This window comes from Condylura cristata, unplaced genomic scaffold (assembly GCF_000260355.1).
Source record: "Condylura cristata isolate star-nosed mole 26May11 unplaced genomic scaffold, ConCri1.0 scaffold00012, whole genome shotgun sequence".
Lineage (NCBI taxonomy): Eukaryota > Metazoa > Chordata > Mammalia > Eulipotyphla > Talpidae > Condylura > Condylura cristata.
Window position 1 is genome coordinate 20,231,754 of NW_004567113.1, and position 7,857 is coordinate 20,239,610.

Genomic DNA, 7,857 nt, shown 5'->3' on the forward strand with positions numbered 1-7,857 from the left:
CTACCCTGAGCCATGCTCCCTGTTGACATCACAGATGCACACCCACTGACGTTGGCTGACTCCTTCCAAAGGGTCCCCTTACCGCAGCCTCCACCCAAACCGCCGGGATGCTGGCTTTGATGGATCAGCTCACATGCCACACGATGTCACTAAATTTGTGCAGCAGTTTCTGGGGCCATGGATCACCAAGGCATCATCATGGGTCAAGAAAACACACATCCTTCCTGGGAGCAGCTGGCGATGGCACAAGTGGGCCGGCCGATGAGGGGACCCAGGCCACACATTGTACCTAGTCACTGTGCGTTTCTAACTTCTGTCTTCCTTCCCCTGGTTGTGATCGTCCTTCCTCAGCTTGATGAGGTTGTTACAGCCACCCATGTGAACTTCCTGTTATAGCTATCCAAATGGCTGGTCTGTGAGGTGCCCGGGTATCATGCCGGGGGCCCAGCTGACAGTGTTGCAGCCAATCGTGTGAGTGTTGCTTATCTTCTCTTCCCACTGGCCTTCCCCAGTGTAGGTCAGCAGGGAGATGTCCCCATCCGCGCTTCCAAAGGCCAGGATAAAATGTAGTGGAATGAGACTATGAGTGGGCCCAGCACTCTTAGTTTATTGAGGAGTCATGTCTCATGTACTCATGGGTCTTCTCCCAGGTGCCACTTTCCTCTTTGCGGATTACAACTTTTGGTCATAGGAGAGGGATGATAGGAAGTTGCCATCTGTGGGGTGATCCCAGGCCACTGCCACATGGGATCCTCTGCCCTCCGAGATCAATGATGAGCATCTGCCCTTCATTTTGATGGCCTGTCTGATGATGAGCAGGTGGCATAGTCTCCCATCTGACATCTTGAACTGTGTCCTCATGAGGAATGTCCACAGTACTGATGCCATGCAACCAACAGTGGGTGTGGTCCCTGGTCTGGTAGGTGGCATCTCCCCTCATTTTTTTTTTTAAGATTTATTTATTTATGCATACAGAGCTGGAGTACAGGCCAAAGGTGCAGGGGTGGCGAGAGGCTTCACCAGAGACAGAGTGGGGAACAGAACAGGCTGTCTGATGAAGTACACTGCTGAGGGGAGCAGCGAGCTGGTCAGGAGAGGTCTGCCGTGCCATGTGGGTCACCTCCAGGGCAGCCGGGAATGGAACTCATGCTGAAGTGGCTTTAGCTTCTTAGTGCTGTGCTTTAACCTGCTGAGCCACCAAGGAGGGCCCCCTCATTTTTTTTTTAATACATTAATTTAATGCCATTAGTATGTGATCTGCAGTTAAAGGTGATTGCAGCAAGGGGTCAGGAGTTCTCAATATCAGAGATTTGGAGCAAAGTTTTTGAGGTTGTTGAGAAAATGTTAACCTTGGGCCCTCCTTGGTGGTGCAGTGGGTTAAAGCACAGCACTATGAAGCTATTGAAGCCGTGCAGCATGGCAGACCTCTTCTTTCTCACCCATTGCTCTCAGCGTTCTTGGTCGACCTGCCTGTTCTGCTCCCCACGCTGTTTCTGGGAATCTTCTCACCTATCCTGCACTTCTGGCCTGTACCCCATTTTTGGATGCACAAATAAATCTTTAAAAAAAAAAAGTCAACTTTCTTAGTTCATAAACATTAACAAAAAGATGTCCAAGAACCTATCTTTGGGACCTCGACTTAATGGTCCTTAAGATAACTTGGGAGACAAAGCGGACTGACCCAGTGGACTGCTAAATGTTGGCAAGAACGACTAAATGAGATTGTGAAATCTCAGGCTTTGATTGCCTAGGAAAGTTGAACAATTTCTCATCTGTCTGGTATGTTAAGACAGAGATGGATTAGTGATGCAGGGCAAAGGAGCTGACCTCTGAAGGTCCATCCAATCCTAAAACTGAATACTTTTTGCAAAGAATGCCTAGTGTTATGTAACAGGGAAATGAAACCTTAGATCTAAAAGGCATTTTAAGAACTAAAATTTATACAATAATTATACTTTCATGGTTTCTGTGAATGTCCTTAGAAAAAGGTCATAAAGTATCTATATTATTATTTTTATTTTAGCCTAATTTTAAAATCATCTACTTTTTATACCTTGCACATTTTATACTTATATCTGATGTATGAGATCTTGTGCATCTTATTGTACGAATTTATGTTGCACACAGTTGCATTTTCTCCAGACAGGTACCATGTTTTCTTTTACTTATTTTTTAAAATGTATCAGATTTTTTTAAAAGATTTATTTATTTATGCGTACAGAACTAGGGTACAGGCCAGAGGTGCAGGGGCAGTGAGAGGTTTCACCAGAGACAGAGTGGGGAGCAGAACAGGCAGACTGACTGTTCACTGCTGAGGGGAGCAGCGGGCAGGTCAGGAGAGGTCTGCCATGCCATGTGGGTCACCTCCCAGGCGGGGATTGAATTCATGCTGAAGTGGCTTTAGTTGCTTAGTGCTGTGCTTTAACCCACTGTGCCACCAGGGAAGGCCCTAAAATGTATCAATTTTTAATTAGATTCTTTGAAAGAAATTTAGAACATCAATTTGTGAGGGTAAATTCCAATGGTAGGAACAAACACAGAACAGAAGAGGCCCTGATTTTGGGCAGAACTCGTGAGTCCACTGTTTTCTGTTCTATAATTTGAGCTGCTCTATAGTTTGTCCTATGTCTGTGCCCAAGATCTCACCTTCCTGATGTAGTGATTTATGGATGTTTGGGGATTTTCATACACTGAAATCAATTTAAATGGAGGTGGTAATGAGAAATTTCTGGTGTTTTCTACAAAGAAGAACTTGATTAAGAGCAGAGGTCAAAGCCACTGCTCAGCTGCTTCAGGAGTCATCATCCCTACCCCCTCCCCTTCTTCTCCCTTCTCCCCTCCCTCCTCCCCCCTCCCACCGGCTGCCTCCCCTCTCTCCCCTCCCGCCCCTCTGTGGCACCCAATGGGGATGGTGATGGCCCAGGAGCAATAAGTTTTTTCAAATGCTGACTGAAGGGGTTTCTGCCCTGGCTCAGCAGCTTTCAGGGCACATCTTCATTTTCGGTGGAATATCCAATAATATCTAGGCGTTTTGTGAAGTTTAACCTCTTGGGTGCTTGTTATAGCTGGTTTTGTGACAGTAGCAAGAAACCTTTTCTTTTCAATCCTGGATTTAGCTGCTGAATATTTCTTGCATGTGACCTTTCTGGAATATATAGTAGGTCAGCAGAATCTGCCAATTCTTCTTACTAGGACAGTCTCAGTGACCGGGGGAGGGGAGAAGCTGAAGGAAATTTTGATGGGCCAACCTGATCTGGACAATTTTTCCTGAAACTTTTCAAAGTTATACTCTGTACCTTTTATTGTAGCATTCATTTTACTTAGTTTTAGACTGTTAAGGGGAAGGATGTCCTAAAGGAACTCTGAAGAGTCTTATGGAATTCATCCCCTACCCCCTACTCTAGTGATTGGAAACTACAACTCCCAGCAGTACTAGGGAGAGAACTGTGAGGACCCAAAAGTGGAGCTAGCAGGAATTCTGGGATATTTGGGGGATAAATAGGGCGCGATTGCATCTCTAGCTCTCTCTCGCTTGGGAAGCAGCTCTCCTGACCGCGTGACTCTGTGGGTTCAGTCAGCCTAGCCATAAGGTATTCCAGTTACTTTGTATCCCGCTCTCTTTCCCTGGGTTGTTTCCTATTCCTTTTCCCTTTTGTGAATAAACCCGTTATTGACCCTTCTGCGTGTACCTGCAGTATAACCGAATTGTGAGTGCACGGGGGAGGCCCCACAGACAGGTGGCCCAGTCTACTCTGGGCTACCCTGTAACAAGATCACTGTTGTTCTTATTTATTTTACTTCAATATTAAGCTCTACTCTGTCTAGTTGAGAAACTGTATTATAGTGGTTACTTAGGGATTTTAGCAATTTGGATAGATAAGCAGAGACCACTTCATGGCTTAAGCACCCACTTCCCCAAGTCCCCATCTTCTATTACTCTCACACTGAGTTTTAGGATACTAATGTATGCATTTTGGGGTAGCACAAATATTTAGATCATAACAATAGCAATACAGAATTTAATGGAATCTTGTTCCTTTGAGTTAAGGGGGTAAAGCTTTATTTCTTAGATTGCTTCTAAGGACTGGGTACTTTCGTTAAAATTTGTGAGTCTGCAGCTTCTCCCCTTATCAAAATCCTTTCCTTCTTCACAGTAGCCATAATTACCCATACTTTTTAGTTGATAAGCAAAAGGAAAGAGGAAGGAGAAAGTGGAAGCTCTGTACATCTCTTTTCAGCTCAGAAAATTTACATCAGCCTGAGGCACTTCTGAGCAATATTTAATTCTCATGGAATAAGAAGTAGCTCTCTTCAAAAAAGGGTAGATTGTTGGTAAACTGGTAGAGCAATACATTCTAGGAAGAAGATTCTTCATAAATGAAAGATATTTCTCCTCCTGCTCAGATCTTCTCTCAGAAGGAGAGATATTAAAAGTATTGACTTACACTTTTGTACTGAGCTTCGGAGTGTGTTCTCAATATATGTAGCAATCTTAAGCAAAAGAAAGTGCCAGAAACTTGGCCAAATACTTTACTTGCTGCTATTTGATTGATGGAGTACGAAGGGTTGGATTGAGTGCATTTGCTGCCTCCAAGCTCTACTTTTGATTATTTCTACTTCCTTTTACAAGAACACTGTCAGATAATCAGACAATGGCAATTTAAATGGAAGGAGGGTTAATTCCTTTCATTTAATGGTGTCATTCTTGAAAGAAAAGGATGATATTAGATGAAGGACCAGAGAGAGCTTCTGTTAACTTACAAGGTGCTAAGAATTATAGCCCAGTACATAATTTCTTGTAGTAAAAAGGAAATCAGAGGGACCACCCTGGTGGTTCAACAGGTTAAGTCTCAGTATTATAAAGCTATCCGCAGTCCCTGCGGCATGAGTTTGATCCTCAGCCAGGGAACTAACCTACACGGCACAAAAGACCTCTCCTGTCTCACCTGCTGCTCCCCTCAGCAGTGTATTTCACTCTATCCACCTGTTCTGCTCCTCTTCTGTCTCTAGTGAATCCCCTTCACCTCTGGCCTATACCCCAGTGGGAAGGTCATGGCAAAAATCAGCCTAAGAAACTCTGAAAAAACTGTTTTCCCACAACCCCTATATTTTATATGTCAAATGACTCAAAAATTAAAATTAAAAAAATCCACACATTTCTGGGTTTTCATTCCCTTTGTCCAGATAATTTCAATAGCATTTTTACTGGTCTCTCTTCTTGATCTTACCCTATTTACTAGTCTTGTTCTGTTTTCCTCCAATTCACCCTCCACATCTCTGCCTAAGTGATCTCTCCCAAATACTCTCACTATCAAGATGTGAAATCTAAGTTGCTCTGCATGGCATGTGTCATCCAGGAACCACGGATAACTCTTGCCTATTTTCCAGGCCTCATCTCCTGTTAATGCAGTCTGCTACTCATGGTGAAAGTCTTAGTGCTATCATGTTATCATTGGCCATTGTACTGTGAGGAGTTCACTTCCTGGCCAAGATACCCATATGGCATAGCAGACCTCTCCTGTCTCACCTGAGCAGTGTGTTTAGTAGACCGCCTGTTAAACTTCCCATCCTGTCTCTGGTGAATCCTCTCACCAACGCCTCTCCACCTCTGGCCTGTACCCCAGTTCTTATATGCATAAATAAAATAAAAACAAAAGACATTCTGCTACTCATGCGCCAGCTGAGGTACTGGCCCATGTTTCTGTAAACATTATTTTTCTCCACTTTATGTGTTGAGATCATGAAAAATCATGCTCTGGCAAAGTGCTGTATATTTATGTTGGTAATTAACACAAATTCCCTTCCTATTCCCTGTTGTTCCTCTTTGAATTCCCATTCGTGTTTCCAAATCCTGCCAGGTGTTATCCTTTGCAGCCTGCTCTTATTGGTCACCACCTTCCTCCTGCAAAGACTTAGTTATTCCCTCATTAATCCCACTGTGTACCCTGGTGACTTATTAAGCATGTGTGGACAGCAGTAATAATATGTAGCCTTGATGTGTATAGTTTACGTGCACAAAACACACATTTCTAAAAACTAGGCCTGCATGGTTACCTGATCCCAGCTGCTGTTGCATTTTCCACCCTGGTCATCAGTCAGCACGAGGTCTTGTCTCTTGAAGCCGTGAAAAAGAATTCACAGACTTTTCAGGAAGTAAGCAGAGAGAAGCAAACATTGTCTTAGAGAATCAGGAAAAAATTATTTAGGAAAAAGAACCAAGAACAAAGACTTCTAGATATAAAGTACCTGGGAAGGGCAAAGAAAGCCATATGGAATCTTGCTTTGGGAATATATACCTTCTTTCCTTCATTATTCTTAAAGTTCCTTTAGTTCTTTGAGATTGGTTAGTTCTCGGTGGTCCCACTTAATTTGCTACCTAGGGTCTTCCTACTTTACACCCCTTATCTTTTTTTTTTAAATAATATAATAGTTTATTTTTACATCATTTGTGCCTTTTCCCATCTCAGTTATAGCCTCCGTGGGTTTCCCATCACCAAATCACCCATGTGCCATCACCATAGTCCAGTGCACTTCTCTCCCCCCACCAATTTTGATCCCACTCCCCACTCCACCCCCATAAAATATCTCTGGTATATAGCTGTTCATTATTATTATTGCCTGGTCTGTTATACTCCTGCTATGAGTGAAACCATCTGGTATTTTTCCTTTTCTTTCTGACTTATTTCACGATTCCTTCCAGCTCCATTCATGTTGCTGCAAAAGGCATGAGTTTATCTTTTTTGATTGCTGAGTAATATTCCATTGTGACACCACTTATCTTTTATAGTACTTGATTCAGAATGTCCTGTTGCCCTTATTGCCCCTGGTCCTGGGGGCTTCACTATCTCCCTTCAGAATTTGTTTTCCTTATTTCTGGATCTTCTCCGAAGTCCCCACCCACACTATCCCTAAAGCTATCTAATTATCTTGACTTGCCCTAAGACTCACTGCCTTCCAGAGCCTTATAGCTGAGGACCCACACATGGCCTGGAGGGTGGGACAGTATCAGGCCCCACATATAGTTCCTGTGAACTTTCACCCTCCATAAGCATAACAGCTGTCTCCCTTTCTCTTTAGATATTAGTTGCTGGGAAGCTAAGTGATTTTTTATTAAAGGTTACACATGAGCTCAATCAGTATGAAGGAAAGGTTATTCCTATCAAATCACTTAAGTAGGGCTCTCCCTGGTGGTGCAACGGGTTAAAGCACCACATTATGAAGTTCTACGAAGCCACTGCAGCACGAGTTCCATCCCCTGCCAGTGAGCTGACCCACATGGGGCAGACCTCTCCTGACCCGCCCGCTGCTCCCCTCATCAGTGTATTTTAGTGGATCTGCCTGTTCTGCTCACCACTCTGTCTCTGGGGAATCCTCTCAACCTCCGTATCTCTGGCCTGTACCCCAGTTCTGAATGAATAAATAAATCTAAAAAAAAAAATCACTTAAGTAACCAGGAGAGTAATTTAAGCAATAGGGAAAATAAACTTGAGTAGGTATTTTTTGGGACATTTTAAAAGTCACCTACATAGATGTTACTTCCTGCTAATTTCTTGTCTCTGAAGTTTACCAACCATTCTTATTTAAAATGGTCTTTAGATATGATGGAATAGTTTGAAACTTTGGTAAAATTCTATGTAGAGAGCACAAACTTGTTTTTGCTTTTGCTAACTTTAAAGAGCATCCAATCAACCTAATTGGAATCACACAGGAGGCCTTCTTCATACAACAAAAATTTTAGGGTAATTCAAGTATTCAATTATATTTTCGATTCTTGCCCTGCCAATGTGGTCCATTTGGTGGAAACATAATTGCTATATCTGTGGTGAGAATTTCTTTATTTATTTTTTATTTTTTTTA

The 7,857-nt window shown here is 42.9% G+C and overlaps 1 pseudogene; it reads right to left on the reverse strand.

The window, feature by feature from the left end:
• Positions 1 to 203: 203 nt before the first annotated feature.
• On the reverse strand, positions 204 to 826 carry LOC101629075 (annotated as a pseudogene).
• Between the last annotated feature and the right edge of the window lie 7,031 nt (positions 827 to 7,857).